Source organism: Thermobia domestica, chromosome 8 (assembly GCF_964235325.1).
Source record: "Thermobia domestica chromosome 8, izTheDome1.hap1.1, whole genome shotgun sequence".
NCBI lineage: Eukaryota > Metazoa > Arthropoda > Insecta > Zygentoma > Lepismatidae > Thermobia > Thermobia domestica.
This window is the reverse complement of record NC_137461.1, coordinates 264,292,592-264,310,617: the sequence shown is the minus strand read 5'-3', so window position 1 is coordinate 264,310,617 and position 18,026 is coordinate 264,292,592. Positions and strand designations below refer to the sequence as shown.

At 37.8% G+C, this 18,026-nt stretch overlaps 1 protein-coding gene across 2 annotated transcripts in view; it reads right to left on the bottom strand.

The window, feature by feature from the left end:
• The window catches only part of LOC145693603 (uncharacterized), a 99,091-nt gene that overhangs the window by 41,739 nt on the left and 39,326 nt on the right, over positions 1-18,026 (bottom strand). The gene's annotated exons all lie outside the window — the stretch shown is intronic.

Genomic DNA, 18,026 nt, shown 5'->3' with positions numbered 1-18,026 from the left:
ATCGAACCAGGGACCCCAAGCACTTGAGGTGAACGCTCTACCACTGAGCCACCGCGCCCCCTGCTAGAGAATTAAATGAAGGAAGAAAAATACTTTTCTAGTGACACGTTATGAGAATTTGGGGACCACGTATCATGAACTTTTGGGTGAATGTAGGGTTATCATATATTAAAATTAGAAAAGCGGGGGATTCTAAACCGTAAGTACTGATGTGAATTTGTATATTACAAATTTTGACCTCGGATCCTTCAGACCTTTTTTTTTTGTGTGTGTGTGTGTGTGTGTGCGTGTGTATGTGTGTGGGGATGGGTGGGTGTGATTTCTTTATTAAGTGACACTTCCAGTCTACTTTTCTAACGAAACTAAATCTAGTTTTTGCTTTTAATGTTTTATTAAGTGAGTCTCGTATTGTAAAGTAAGTATTACAGTAAGTATTTGTAATTGTAAGAATATGTCTAAGGCAAGTTTCCAAAAAAAAGAAAGAAAGAAAGAAAGAAAGAAAGAAAGAAAAAGAAAAGAAAAAACAAAAGAAAGAAAGAAGAAGAAGAAGCAAGCGATATATGGCAGATATTGTTCATACGGTTTTCTCTCTCTAAGAAACACAAACTAATTTCTAAATTTTTACCATAAGAAAGGTAAGACATATTCAGGAGTCTTGGTCCATCTCTTATAGAAATCTAGTCATTTTTAAAGATTGCTACTTGAAATCGTACTAACATACAAAATTACCCTCGTAATTCAATTCACAATCATTTCTGAATATATAAAGACTAGGTGAACACGTAGACTAGGTAAAAACATAGACTTGTTCAGCTGAACTGGACAGAATGGTCATCATACAAATACGCACCCATGAGATCATACATTAGTATTCATGGGCTGAACTAAAATGTGTATGATTATGCCACTTTTTTTAACACTAGAGTGCGCGCGCGGATTACTATTGTAGTCCAGTGGGTTTCAGTTTTCTAGTATCTGAGGGTTGGCAACACTTATGACCTTGAGCGGTCGTCTACCTTCCTCCCCTATTTGTAGAACACCATTAGTCGAGTGGTAGCTCCCAAAGTCAAAGCATTGTTGTTATGCGGATTGTTATTTTCTCATGGACTACTATTGTAATCCGTGCGCGTACTGACGTGACAGTTTGTTTTCTGCCTAATGTTTTAACTGTTCTTGTTTTGAACGTATTATTTCATATTATTCGCTCAAATATATGTGATATATGTTAGTTTAAAATGTCCGAGCAAGAACGAGAACAGTTCTAAGGGATCACGATGCGACAGTGGCTAAGAGAAACTGAGAGTGACGATGAAAGTGTTTTGGGTATAGAAGACGAAGACGAAATAGAGGAAGATGTTGTCGAAGGACATCATAGTGACTCTGAAGAAAGTGGTAGTGACGTTCTGGAAGAAATAGAAGATGAAGAAAGGAACGAGGTTATCCAGGAAGACAGGTTTCACGATGAATTTTACATTGGCAAGGACAGAATTACCAGATGGTATATAGATCCAGTGCAACCAAGAAATACGCGAACACAGCGTCATAATATCATACCTACACTGCATAGACCTGGTCCTCGAAATGAAGGTAAAAATGCAAATACTCACCTAAAAGCGCTTGAATGCTTTCTGGACACTGAAATAATACACAAAATAGTCGACAGCACTAACATTTACATAGATAAAATAAGCCAAAAGTATTTGCGTAACAGAGATGCAAATCCAACTGATGAATTAGAGATAAGAGCACTCATTGGTATTTTGTACTTGTGTGGGGCACTACATGGAGGTAGAAGAAATACTAAGAGTATGTGGAACATAAGTACAGGGACTGGAGTAGATGCCTGTTATGTAACGATGAGTGAAAAGCGTTTCAGGTTTCTAATGCGATGTTTACGCTTTGATGACATAAGAGACAGGCAGAACCGAAGACGTGTTGACAAATTTGCACCATTTAGGAATATTTTTGATAAGTTTGTGCGTAATTGTCAAGAAAAGTACAAACCTTCAGATTACCTTACCGTTGATGAACAGCTTGTCTCTTTCAGGGGTAGATGCCCATTTCGGCAATATATGCCCAAAAAGCCAGCCAAATATGGGATCAAAGTATTCGCTCTGACGTCAGCATGTAACTATTACACGTCAAATCTGGAAGTCTATTTGGGTATTCAGCCTGTCGGACCATACAAGATGAGTAATGCTTCTAAAGATGTGGTAAAACGCCTTGTTGATCCTGTAGCTGGAACCAATCGTAATATAACGGGCGACAATTGGTTTTCGTCCCTTGCACTTGCAAAAGAGCTCTTCGAAGAAAAATCCCTTACATATATTGGAACACTAAGGAAAAACAAACCAGAAATTCCGGCATGTTTTCTAGCTGATAGAGACAGAGAAGTGTATTCAACTCTTTTTGGATTCCAAGCTAACTGCTGCTTGGTTTCATATGTTCCTAAAAAGAACCAAGCTGTCTTGATGATCTCAACAATGCATAACACAAAGGCCATAGATGAAAACAGTGGTGAAGAAAAAAAAAACAGTAGTTATTACAGCATACAACAACACTAAATTTGGAGTTGACATATTGGACAAATTGTGTCGCCAGTATGATACAGCCAGGAACTCCCGAAGATGGCCACTCACTCTCTTTTTCCACTTGTTAAACGTTGCTGGAGTAAACGCACTCATTGTTTTCAAAGCAAATAACAATGATGTTATTATCAACCGTAGAGACTTCCTGCAAACTGTGGCTATGGAACTTATCACACCTCAAGTGCACAGACGCATTCATCTACAAATGATACCGAGAGAAATAAAACATCGAGGAAGAGTTTTGCTGAAGATTCCTGAAAATCCTGGTCCCCCACCCCCAAATGAAGGAACAGTAGGACGGTGTCATTTTTGTGGAAGAGGAAGAAACAAGAGTACCCGAAAAAGATGTTTCAGGTGCAGTAAGTGGGTCTGCCCTGACCACCAGCGTATCGTTTGCACTGACTGTTATGACTAAAAACTCCCAAAATTGTGCCTACGTTTGACCTTTTTTCATGTGTAAATGTGAAATTTGCAAATACTTTAAGAACTTTTTCATTTTCTTATAACAATTATTAACATTTTAAATGCAAATTTCATTTTTTATTTCAATTTTGTAACCAAATTGCAAGAAAATAAATAAACATTTACAAAACTATAGTAAATTGCATATGCATTGTAAAGGTTTGGCTTATAATTCTTTTTGTATATTAAAAAATAAAACGATTGCACTGAAATGTATTCTTTATTGCTTGTAAAACCCATAAAATAATGTAAAAAATAAAGATTGAATAACCATTAATATATATAGATATTTATCAAATGGACTACAATCGTAATCCGCGCGAGCACTCATGTTACAACATTTTCATGCGAGTACTGTAGTGTTAAAGCATATTTTTCACTACCTTTAACTTTCTTTAAAAAAGTCTGGATTGCATAAAATCTTATCATAAAATTCCACGCATGATACGTCTTTCTTATTGTACAAAACCAGTAGTAATAATTTGACAGTTTCTACGTTCATCTTGTTTCTGTCATCTGTCCACTGGACATTGTGATTGAGATTGACCGAGATGTAGCGGTTTGAGTTGAATATAACAACACTTTATCAACAAAGTCGTCTTAGATTTTTCTCCAATACAAAAAAAGCGGGTGGTTTTTCGTGATTAAGATATGATTAAGCGGGGGACGGATATAGAACCTGAAAATCGGGTGGTACCCCCTAAAATCTGGTAATATGGCAACCCTTGGTGAATGGGTAAAATGACGACGTTGGTGGGGTCATCGGCCGGTCATCCCTCCGGTGGCTTTTTTTTCGACTCCCGACTCCTCCCACAGATATACTGTATTATAATATAGATCAAGTACTACTATTAATTTCGGTATCAAAAAATCTGCCCCTTCAAAATTTCTTTGGCACTCATTACCGATACAGACACAAAATCAATTAGAAGCATGAATTAAAGTGAAGTAGGTGTGGGAGTCTTTCTTTTTGGAGTTTTTATTTATTTATTTTTTTTTTTTTTCATTTTTAAAACTCGTATAACGTAAGTATTTTATAATGTTAATTGTATCAAAAGTAATGGCTCCAATTTTTGGCGATTTTTCACACAAAATTGGAGTCACTTCAACCCTCATTCTGTTACTCATTTCAGCATTTCACTGGAAAATAGTCTACGTCAGTGTTGCTACAACACACTCTCAAAGATTCCATTTCAGCAGTGGCGTCATTTGGAGAGGGTAAGGGAATCCTCCTGAGTTTAGATGCCCATACTTTTTGATCGATTGAGAAAAAAAAAGTACGTGTTAAAAATAAACGACCAAAATGGTCATTATTTTTAATGGCGTTTTTGGTCGTTTATTTTTGTCCCTTATTTTATACTAATATAAGAAATAAAAAAGTGAAACTCTTATATATATCGGTGGATCATCTTGATTCCCTCCCCCTGTAACAAAATCTGAAAAGATGCTACTATATTTCAGCTTGGACGGCGCATCACAGGACAACTTTCTGGAAGTTGTTTAACAAGAAGGCGACAAATTCAATGATTTGAGGATTCATAACATGATTTCATGTCTTTAATAACTATTTGGATAAGGAAAAATGAAATGAAATGAAATCTTTAAGTTTTACGTCCCACAGTTATGCCGGTTAGGCTAAAGGAGACGGTGATGATGAGAGATGAGTGAAATGATGGAATGAAGAATGTGGGAGGAAACGGGAGAACCCTGAGAAAACCCACGAGCACGGCGTTTGTATTTGGATAAGGGTTGCAGCTATGTGAAATAATAATTAAATACAGATGAATTCTTAGTCGTAGTTCTGTTAAACGAGTATCTTATGACGTTTACAATATTTGTAAATTTACCTTCCGCCCACGACTCACATCCACTACATTAATGTTCTAAATCTCAGCTTTAGAAGACATTCATATTACTGTATTTTACGGACTGTAAGATGCATCCTTAATTTTTAAACAATTATTTTTTAAAAATACCGTAACATTTTTACCGTTTTTATTATTAGATTACAAAACCAGATTTTAAAAAAAATCTTAGTTTATAAAACTGAACTGATCTTTAAAATCCCTGAAAATCGTCATTTGAACTTTCTTCTTCTTCTTCTTCTTTTCCTTCCTCTTCATCGTCATCATTGTCCTCTTCATATATAAAATGGTCTTCACTGCCATCGAAAGCGATGCTTATGCCGCACTTCTTGAAAAACGAGCCGCTCGGGAGAGTAATACTCACGGAAGTACTTTTTTTTGCGCGCTACCCTAATCAGCTGTTTAAAGTGGGTCACAAAATTTATATCATAAGGGTTAAGGTGGAACAAAACGAGCCCTGTGGGGCTTGTAATCCGTTCCTACTACTACTATTACTCCTACTCCTACTACTACTACTTATTTGCACAAAAGTAAGTAAATCACTTTTCGCGTATTATTTTGAACTTATTTTTATGAAAAAAAAAGTTATGAAAATTCGAAAAAAAAAAAAAGATAAAAACTCCTTGAGCCGAGTTTGAACCCACGCCAAAAGCGATTTCCGCTACTAGCCCGTAGCTCTGGCACGCTCAGCCACGAGGGCCGACACAGCAGCAAGTGTTTGATTTCTGCTATATGTATGCTACATGGCAAGAGAAACTGACAACGTCAACCAATCAGAACCATGAATTTAATTTCTACTTCCTGGAATATTACTATCCCGAGCTAGTCCTCTTAAAAGTGGCAACGAATATATGGCCATTTTTAAGACTGGCGGGAATTTTAAATCAAACACTGGAATTTTTATATTAATTTCAAGTATAAGACGCACAAGAATTTGGGAGGCAAGTTTTCGAAGAAAAAAAAGTGTGTCTTATAGTCCGTAAAATGCGGTATATATTTTTTAATGTTTTACTGAAGAGAGTTTAGCCAACAAATCGCACATATTTTGTTTCTTCTTCCTACAATGTTGTAATAAAGATCCAAAAACTCATTTTTTCACATCTGTTCTGAGAAATTTTGTAGAATTTCTCTTTTCTACCTTTCGATTTTCACACAATAAGAACAACTAATTAAATATCTTTTAAAGGATATATAGTTCATATTTCTGCTGGGTTTACAACCTGTATTATAGTCAGTTAAATCACTTCCTTTGATGTCCCCCCCCCCCAAATTTTACATGCCAGAGACGCCAGTGGGTGCGGCTACAACAATAACAAAATACAGACAGGCACGAAATTTAAAAAAAAAATCATTTGCCCTCCTATGTGTGCCTAGATCTTTTTAATGGTCCTTTTCCGATTGGATTTCCAGTTAAAACTTTGAACGCGTTTCTATTTCCTTCCATTCTGGCTACATGACCTGCCCACCTGAGCCTCCTAAACTTGATGACCCTAAGAATGTTTGGTAAGTAATATGAATTATGCAGTTTCTCGTTGTGAAATTTCCGCCATTCCCCATTCTCGTTCCTCTTGGGTTCGACTTTATTTTAAAATAATTTCAGTTTGTGTTCGTCCCTCAGTAAGCGTTATTTCGTAACCATACAGCACAAGAAGGATGTATGTCGTTTGATATATTTTAAGCTCCAAATTCGTCGACAAAATTCGCCACGACAGAAGATTTTGAACTGAATAATGACATAAATTTCCTGCTCTCAATGGGACATTTAATATCTTCGTGGATATGAAAACCTATGTGAAAAATAAAATCTCTCGTTGTGCGAAACAGGAGCATATGCTTTGGGTTATTTTTCCGTTCTTCGAAACACGGCGACGCTGAGTGTGAAAAACCAGATTCAACCCCTTTCTATGAAACAAACACACAATTAATAGCAAGGACGGTAAAATTTACATACGGGGTGTTTCGGAAATAGTATAATCCGCCAAATTTCGAATGCATGCGTTTCACTGCCGCTAGAATGAATTAAAGGTGACATCATCATTGAATAGACACCTGCGTCTAACCGACCATTTAGGAGTTATAGCACAAAGGAGTTTATTGTTATTATCATTATCATTACCAATAAACAGATAATAATCACTTGTGATGCTATGAAAGATTTAATTTTTTAAAAAAAAAATCTTTGAAAACAACAATGATAATAATTTAAATATCTATATTTTTTATCTGGGTTTATTTATCAGGCGCAATACATGTGTTTTCGTTATTTCGTCAACGTGAAGATTATTTCTTAACTTATCCATTATTTGAAAAACTGCAGAGATTTCTCTTATCCATATCATATCCGTTAAAAAACAGTAGCTTCCTAGTTCAGTTAAGATTTCTATCACAACGAAATCTGACTATCTTCACGTCGTAATACAGATTACAATATTAGATATATGTTATTTGTATTTTTGTCTTTTTTAAAAAAATCTAGATTCGTTTTATCTTTAAAACAATAACGAACTTGACCTAGACATAGTCTATAAAATATGGTAGGCTATTAGTTATCTTTAAAATGTCTATTTTTTTTTAACAAAAAAAAGTTTTAAAAAATGTGTTCATTTGCGTGTAACATGTCAGTAATAAGCATTTCATTATAATGTGTATCAAGAGTACAACGTTATAGAAGTACACACTGCAATAATAACAAAGTAATGCTTGAACAAGAATATGAGGAATGAGTAAAAAAAAAAAAAAAAAAAAAAAAATCAAAGATTGCGATCTTGGCCAACAATTAGTTTTTGGATCAGGGGCCCCACAATTTTTGAACTTCCCCTAAATCGAGTTTTCGTATTTTTTAAGGAATAAGCACATCATACTAAGTTAATTTCACAGAAAAGTTATTTTTTTTAAAAAAAAAAAATCCATGCACAATGTAAATTGTGTTTAAATGTACTGCGGAAAACAGTGTTTCTTCCAGACGTACTTTTGGAGCTGTTTGCTCCCTCGGGTTTGGCCAGCTATTCCTTCGGTGCTAAGAAAAATTGCTATTGCCAAAATACCAAAATTGTGTCTCAGTGCAGCCTCTTCGTATTTTGAGTTTGCCCCCTCCCCCCTTCCGCGGACAAAATTTTCTGGAAGAAAGCCTGATGTAAAACAGAAGAAAACACAAATCAATGTTGCTCCTCTGTAGAAACATTTTATCCTCCTGAATGATATCGAAGTAACTAAAAGGAGGGAAGGAAACTGTAAAAGCATGATCCCGTCGAATTTTACGTTTAAAATAGTTCATTTTCAACGTGCATACTTCGGTTACCTTCTGTTTCGCAGAATGTGTTATTATCATGCAGTGTTGCCAAGTTTACCCATTCCTGTTCTGCAGAACTGTCCTAGAGGCTACATGTCAGCGACTAATTCACTTCGATTACCTCCTGTTTCGTGAATCGCATGAAGAGTTTTGGTAGTACCTCAATATTAGAAATATTTGACGAAAGGAAAATTATATATATATATATATATATATATATATATATATATATATATATATATATATATATATATATATATATATATATATATATATATATATATATATATATATATATATATATATATATAAGAAAGAGGTGCGGCTCGCAATAGAGCCTTATCACGCAAGTCCAATCGCGATGTACTGCAACGAGAATAACATACACACACAAACATAAATGAAAAAAAATAATTTGCATTGAAAAATAATGACATGAATCCAGTAACGTAACGCAAAAATGTCGCTCCCCCACAGGATTATATTTGGGCCCCGCTTCCCTTGCCCATTAATTTCCCACTATATTACGTCCCTGTAGAAGACGATGGTTAATAAATCCATGGAATATAATAGAATTATAATTAAAATTAATACTCACCGAAAAAGACAAAAAATATTTTACCTTAACCTTTGAGTGCTAAGGTGCTGCTGATGTTGCTAGAATGGATGAATTTTTACCCAGATCATTTTTTTTTTCTTTTCTAAAGTAAATAATGTTCAGGGAAATGGATATTCCGTATTCAGCTCACTTTTTGTAGTCTATAGTTCTTGACATTTTCTTCGCGGTGCCCCCCCCCTGCACTGCAGGCCCTGTGGGCCCCTCAGTTACGCCACTGCATAAACCTCAATAAATGTAGATACATGTGCGACTCTTAATATTGCCTTGTCTTCAGTGGATGTGGATTGTATTTTCAACTATCCCAATGAATGCAATGAGATACTGCATTAAAGCACCGAATAAAGCCAATCTCAACAGACGTATACCTACTCTTAAAAACGAAAATATGACTGTCAAAATGTCTGCACAATCCTTTTCGCAAAGTTAAATTGCCTGCTTCCAGCAACCGCATTGATAATAGTCGTATCAAAAGCAATTTAATGTAACAGGTGAGCTGAGTACTGCTTCTTACATGAGCTGTCTCAACGTTTGGCTAACCAATGGGAAGTGCAAAAAAAAAAAAAAAAAAAAAAAAAAAAAAAAAACTTTGATTTATTCCCTCACAATCAATCACATATCAGAATCGAAAGGTACCAAAAATCACACCATTTTGTGAAATTTCACTTCCCTCTTCGGGAACTCCTTTTTACTTGATAGTGTGCTAGTATACCAGCCACCTTGACTTTCTCAATAATTTATGAAATAATTTGTTTGTTACTTGGAATTTGCATATGTGATTATGATGAAATCAATTTCTCGACATGTAATGCAAATATCAGCGTACTTTCGGTGCAGCAGAGATTTTTCCACAAACCTATGTGAAAAATAAAATCTCCCATTCTGCGAAACAGGAGCACACACATTGGGTTATTTTTCTGTTCTTTGAAACATGACAACACTGAGCGTGAAAAACCAGTTTGAACCCTTTTCTGTGAAACAGGAGCACACGGTATGCTTCATTTTTCCAAAAAATAGTTTTAAGATATTAAATACGTTTGTAAGGTTCTGATAGCAAATGAACCTTTAACCGTAAATGAGGCACGGTGGTTTACTGGTAAATCGCTCACCTCCGGTACGAGGAATTCGTTGTTAGATTCCTGTCCATGTGACTTTTTAGGGGACTAAATCGTGCTCATAGATTTTCTCGGGATTCTCCCGTTTCCTTCCACATTCTCATTACACCAACTCATTCACTTTCCTTAATCATCCGCCTCTTGTGTGATTGATTGATTAACGTGGAATCCGAACCACATGAGCTCCCGTCGGGAATCGAAGCCGGGTCTCCCACGCCAAAGGCGCATACGTTAACCGTTTAGTCACGAAGGAGCTCTCATTTTTTTTCGCCATACAACTAAATACGTTACTTTCTAACTATCTGCTAAAATACATAATAAACTATTGTATTTTGTTAGAAACTTCGATATTTCTAACTATATATATATATATATATATATATATATATATATATATATATATATATATATATATATATATATATATATATATTGTTAACTTCTTTAAAAAAATAAAATAAAAAGAGTTAGTACAAGAGCTATACAAATAATTTACTTTTCATATCAAGACACCTTTAGACTTCTCACACAACGCATAACAGGCTACTTTCTGTAATAGAACGTATGCTATACACATTGAACTACAACCTGTGCCCCCTCCCTCCACAACTTATACATACAATACACTCTTTCTTGAAGATTTTTTTTTTATCCTTTTCCTACGTGAAACTGATAAATACTTTAGACGTGGCAATATTTGTTTTCTCCGACTCCGATAACTAGAACACATAATTACGTCATCAGCACCTTCACACCACACGGGAAATCCACGAACAAAGAACTCTTTCTATTCGGAAGATAGGAGAAAACGTTAAATTTCCCAAAGTAATACGTATCAATATCGAGTATTATTTTTCTAAACGAATTTTAGCCGCTATTGATAAAAAAAAAAATATCTTTAAAAATAGATACTTAATAATTTTTAAGTTAGTGCCATGAGCAAGAATATAACATTTCATATGGTAACACAATAAAATATGCAATAAATTAAAAAGGTGCCATCGTAGCTTAGTGGTAGAACAATCATATCTGGTGCGTGAGGTCTATTGCACGAAATGCAGTGATGAGACAGTTTTTTTCGTGATTTTTCGAGGCGAGACAGATAGAGATGCGCACGAGTCGAGACATGTCTCGAATCTCAACTCGACTCAACTCGAATTCGAGTCGAGACATACTTTGTAAAATTCGAGATGAATCTAGACAAACGTATTTTTCGACTCGAATTTTCGAGTCGGGACACGAGACGAGTTGAGACTCCTCGTAAAAATCTCGACTCGACTCGAATGTCTCGAAAATCTTTCTATAATTTTTAATATTATTTTGAAGAAAGTATTCACTCAGAATCAGCCTTGAAACGAATTCCAGCATTTATTACTTTAGAAAATTACAGAACGCATAAACTTAATACTTAATATTTGGAGATCGAGATTTAATTTTCAGCTCAATTCAGTTAATTAAAACTAATAATTAATGTCCTGATACTTGATTTACTTCAAATGTAATAATAATATTTGATTAACTAGTTTGTATAAAACTATTAACCGTACCCTATATCTACTGTAGTTTGTATAAAACTATTGCGATAAAATGAATTTCATAAGTTCTCTGAATGAACAATTGGCAGTCTATAGTAATTTAGCGTAGTTATAATTATTGTGTTTTCGTTCCCATGAACGCAATAGGGCTACATAACTTCTGGATTATTCACTTCCAGACCTAACTACTATCGGTATAAACCCGTCCAGGCGATAGCAGAGTCACCTGCCGAGGAATACCTCTTGTCAGACACACGTACGATGCATATAGTATCAGTGAGAGTGCTGGCCGTGTGTAGAATGGGAAAGGCGCACGATCTATCTGAGTTTGACAGAGGGCAGGTTGTAATGTTCCGAAGACTTGGCACGAGAATTTCGGAAACTGCAGGACTTGTCGGGTGTTCGAGGAGTGTTGTGGTATCTTCAACAAGTGGCGAAACCAAGGGGAAACAACGTCCAAACATCGAGGGGTTGGGCGCCCCCACCTCATTACAGATGTCGGACGTCGTAGGCTGGGCAGACTGGCAAAACAGGGCAGGCAGCGAACTGTGGCGGAAGTAACATCAGACTTTAATGATGGGCGAAGTACAAGTGTGTCTGGACACACAGTGCACCTAATGATGGGCCTCCGCAGATGACGACCCATCCATGTGCAAATGTTAACACCACGACATTGGCAACTACGACTGAAATGAACACATGACCATCGCCATTGGACCTTGGCGCAGTGGCAGAGCGTTGCACCCGATCCCGATACCTTCTTCATCATGATGATGGGATGGTGCGAATCCGTCTTGTTCCAAGGGAACAGCTTCTAGACACCAGTACTGCGGACGGAGACATGCCGGCTGCGGCTTAATTATGCTCTGAGGAACATTCACGTGAGCATCCATGTGTCTAGTGGAGCTCGAGCAAGGCACCATGACGGCCGAGGCGTATCGGACACTGCGTGCAGACTACGTACAACCCTTCATGACGACCATGTTTCCCAACGGTAGTAGCATGTTTTAACAAGATAATGCACCATGTCACAAGGCCATCAAGATGGAGTCCGTTGTTGCGTAGGGTTGTACTGTATGAAAGTGTACCATGAAGAACACACAATTTCCAGTGATTTTCCTTTACCGTTTCAAACTGGGACATTCTGCACAGCAAACCTAGTAAAGCATTAATAGTGCATTGGTGCCAGAATGGCGAATGAACGCACCATTCGCCATTGCTTTGTCCAATTCCTTTCCGGTGATATGGCATTTCAAAATGAGTTCCGTGAGCACCGACCAACATCATGTTCGGAAGAGCTCTTCAGGAACACCGTGGAAAGCAGATCCCCGGAAAAATGTTCGTTGCTATTGGAGATGAGTAAGACATATACTCTACCACAGGGGTTTGGCGGCTCCATGCAATCGATGAATAGAAAAATGTTGGACTCATGGCTGCCACGCAAGTTGGCACCGGAAAACAAATTCTCTAAGTTTAAGAAATAACTGTAAAAGTTTCCTGCATCTGGTTGCCACTTTAGATGAACAGTAGATCTTCTATGATGGTGAGGACAATGTTTGAATCGTAATCAACATTAAGAACAGTTTCCTAAATCACCTTTTTACCCACATAAAGTACTGTTGCTGGTGGGGTGATCTATATTGTCAGTGATTCATCATGACTTTCTCGGGCGAAGTGAAATTATCAAAGCAGATCGTTTCAGTGGTGAACTCCACGAAATATACAGCAAATTTATCCGAAAGTATCCATTAATGGTCAAATAGACATGGTGTCCTCATGTTGGACATCAAAGCTCTCCCATACGTGGTGCTAAAGACGGTGCAAACCCTCCATGGATTATATTGTATTATATTTGAGTTTAGCGTCCCGTCCAGCACCTAGGCTTCATGAGATATAGACCTACAACTTAACGCGGGATCTAAATCACATGAGATCCCGCCGGAAATCGGACCCGGATCTTCCTTGCCAAAGACGCGTACGCTAACCATATAGAGACTCCACATGTGTTACAGTAAGAAATCCTTCTCCATCCACTGTATTCCCCTAGTATCTCTCCCACTGACAACCTTCTCATCCAGTATCTCGATGATTTATTCCAAGAGAAGACCTTCCTGATGATCATTTCTTCACAAGATTTGTATGGAGGTGGATTATCATTTCAATGGTTCCCGCGTAACTAATGGCCCGCATATCACGTGTCTGTAATTCCAATCAGCACCTGCGAAAGTTTAATCAGAATAGTACTTTCATTATTAAAGTTAAACCCTTTACCAATTAGGGAGTGTTTTTTTTCCTCATCTTGTGACTTTGAGTAATTATTGTAATTAGTTATTAGGAACTTGTTAAGAAAGCCAAATTTAGAAAATAAATAAATGTCCCATTGACAATTTGCCACAATCAATGGCTGACCGCCTCCTACTGCAGCGGCCAGGCCACCAAGACAGGCGGTGTCAAGGCGGAATATGGTTGTTGCCCGCTTATGCCGTTTTGTAGCTCTTTCCCGCTGGCCCGCCAGCGACGATAACAACTTTGCCGCTGGGAGAAATCGTCTTCTGGTCGCGCTGCTTCTATATTCAGTTCGTGTTCTCCATTTGTTATGGTGATGCAGTGTAGGTGGACTCCTTCAAACGTTTACGAAGAGAGTTGACACGTTTACAAGTGGGAGAAGACGTTTTGAGAGTAATAAAAATGTGCATACATTAGTATATACCGTAGTGCTTTTACAAGTGAACAATTATCTGGCAATTGTACAAAGTTGCTGATTAAGTGAAAATGACAAGGACGTGATGTGTAAGTGGCCCCTGGTGGAGAAGACTATAAATAAAGTAAATGTTAACAGGCTAATAGTATTCCATGTAAAACCTGAGGAATCGGTAACATCCGCTGAGCTAGGATATAAGACCAACAGGTGGCAGCACTGTACTCATGTAACTACTGTCAGGCAGTTCGTAAGCTTACTAAACTGTTTTCGTGAACGATTACATCAGAACATGTTACGTTATTTTTTACTTGGCAAAAATATCAAATATACTGTTTAAAACTTTGCTCATTACAAACGATAAACTCCAAAATAAAATTCTCACTGACAATTACTAGTTACTTCTGATATGCTTGGAAGGTGATGTCTTTGCTGTTCCCCATACTTTAACCAAGAAGCCTAGCCTCTCTTATGTTAGTTACTGTGCCAGCGAGGACCAAGTATTGCAAAACGCACTTGTGAGAAAAGCACACTTACCCTCTTTGGGGATTGACGAAAGTTCTCACTTTCGGAGGGCAAGCTTGGTTTTTGAATATCATCATTAATCATCTTTCTTTTCGCTTCCATCTTTATTTGGGCTTCGGCCCTAGGCTTGTTTCTCATTATGACGGATCTTAGCAACGCTACCGGACCATCGCATCTCGGTCAACAAACTCCACTTAATATAGGCCCAAACGGTCGTCAAAAAACTCAGCCTTGTATTGTTACCGGAACACCAAGATCAGGACTCAACACCTCTGTTTCACTTAGTTACGCTGAGTCTATTACAAGAGGACAACGTATTCGCTCTCGTTCTCTCTCAGATGGTGAACAATCTATAGATCCTAAGAAACAACGTGTAACACCTATAGTTGATCAGAGTAACAGCCATAACATGGATTGGGCATCAAGTTCAGTCGAAAACACCTACACACAGCGCTACCCAGAGCCTGTATATAATTTTCTCTTAACCGAATATGATCAGAAGTATGACACTGTTAGCGCAGTTTTTCAACAGTTGGTTAAATATGTGCCTCGTCCAGAAATACGCGAAATCGTCAAAACTCGCAGAGGCATAATCTTAAAATCAACGAACTCCAATTTTGTATCGCATGTGCGTAACAAGGCCACTTTTGAAATCTTTGGTCCAAAGGCTAAATTAACAGCACTAACTCCCAGCATACGCAAAACCCCTCCTCCTCCTCGACGATCACCAATGCTATCAGTCGTTATACGAGGAGTGGAACCAGACCTCACGGATGAAGAAATATGTGAGGAATTACATCAGGAAGGATTCCCCGTAAAACGATGCATCAGAATAAAAAACAATAACGGTGCAACATACCTTGTGCGGGTACTCACAGATCAGCCACATTTGATCGACCAATTGTTGTCTAAAGGAGGTTACATTTATAGACGACGTTATAAGGTCGAACCGTCTCGTACACCACCTCCTCTACCGTTACGATGCGAGAGATGTCAAATGTATAATGCACATCCCACATCCGAATGTACTAACGATATTAAATGTGGCTATTGTTCATTGCAGCATCCTACCAAGGATTGCCCCAATCAAAAAGCACCGCCACAGTGCAGTACATGTCCTGAGAAACATCCGACTTATAGCTACAGATGTAAGGCTAAGCCACCATCTGAACCATCCAAACCAGAACTTGTTGCACCCATTAGGTCTGCTGATCGTCCAACTACACCTGTTAATTCTTTACTCCATCCTGTTACGGTTGAAGATCTGCTCCGCTTTCTTACTATTAGTTTACAGAACATCCACCCGTTTCTTCGCACTCACATTCTTAACCAAATCATTCATGCAGCTAAAATCTTATTTAATCTTCAACTCAATGCCACCTATTCTGGACCAACAGTTCATTTTCAAATCCAACCTGTCGAATTCTATGTTTAATATGGCAGCTTTCATTTGCTACCTTTTCTGTTATTTCATTATGGCTTACAATTTATTATTTATGAACATTCGTTCTCTGTTGACACATCAAGTGCTGTTTACGCAGTTATTACAGGAAGAACATATCTCAGTTTTTGCGCTCAACGAAACTTACCTGGCTCCTTACCTACAGTGTTACATACCAAAATTCAATATACTACGCCATGATGCTCCGTCCGGACCACGACTATATGGGGGTACAGCTCTCGGCATTAGCAGTCGTATACCATACCGCACTGTTACAATACCTCACGATTTCAATCTGCCTGAATACAATATAGCAACTATCTACTTTCACGGTCGCACAATCACATTTGCCACAATCTATGTTCGCTTCGGAAAGATTATCAATTACGATTTCTTTCGTTTCATTGATACACAATCTAGGCATTATATTATCATGGCTGACTTAAATTTCCATAGTCGAACACAACGCGACAAGCAGCTCTTCCTTGATTTTATACATACTTCCACTACTGGGGAATTTCACAATTTGCCACAGCCTACGAGACCAGCTAGTAACACGACTCCTGACGTAGTAATAATCTCGTCTTCTTTATCTCCTCTTATCAACATTACTGTACTGGACTCGATCGGCAGTGATCATGTTCCTCTTAAGCTGGAACTACAATGTACAGCAAAGTCAACAAATCCCTTACCAGCTAGGAAGATTTATCTCTGTCATAAGGCTAATTGAGATCAATATCGATCTACCATCGATGATACCATTACCGCACTCACTGTACCTACCTCGCAACATAGTCTTGATCACGTCATCACGGAACTTACTGACGCAGTTAAAGGTGCAGCGGATCATTCCATTCCATCTACTCATGTCCATCCGAATAAACCTACCTTGCCGCCAAGTTATCTTACATTAATTTCTGCTTCACGTCGAGCTTATCGAGAATATCGAACAAGCAGCAACTTGGAGGCACTTCGTTTACACCGTCAATATCTCCGAATAACACACAACTATATTATAGCCTACAAGAAAAGACAGTGGATTCACACGTGTAACACCCTCAGCAAGGAAACTCATCCCAGCAAATATTGGCGAAAATTCCATCAACTCACTGGCAAAACGTCTCGCACGCCCTATCCTCTTATTCACAACAATCAAGCTCTTAATACTGAAATCGAAAAGACGAATCTTTTTGCTGCATTTTTTCAAGATATCTCCACTCCGCTTCCTGGATGGCACACATCGCAACGCCTTCAATCTTCGATCAACCGTCACGCTGATCCGACATCTGCTCATTTACAACCATCTGACCAGCATGTTCTGGAACCTAATAATCCACTAACTCAGGCTATAGACCCAGATGACATCAGAACTATTTTAGCAACTAAACGCAATACGGCGCCTGGATTCGACTCCATTACATATACTCTCATCAAATATGCACCTCCTTCTTTCATTCTGATTCTCAGTCATATTTATAAGTTCATCCTTCGAACTGGCTTCTTTCCGTTCGATTGGAAATACTCCAAAGTTCTTTTATTTCCTAAGCCAAAGAAACCACCATCTGATGTCCATTCGTATCGTCCAATCCATTTAACAAGCTGTCTTTGCAAAGTATTCGAACGTATACTCGTTCGACGGCTTCACGAACACCTCCTTACATACAATCTTCTACCAATCCATCAAGCTGGTTTCCGACCGCGTTTCAGCACACTAGATCAATTATTGCGACTTACCACTGCACTTTTATAACCAATACAATAAGGGATTTCCTTCTTGTTTAGTTACATTTGATTTGGAAATGGCATTTGATAAAGTCTGGCATCCTGGCTTGATATATAAATTACATAATTATCTGCTACCCATAACTGTATACGCTTAATCAATGCCTTCT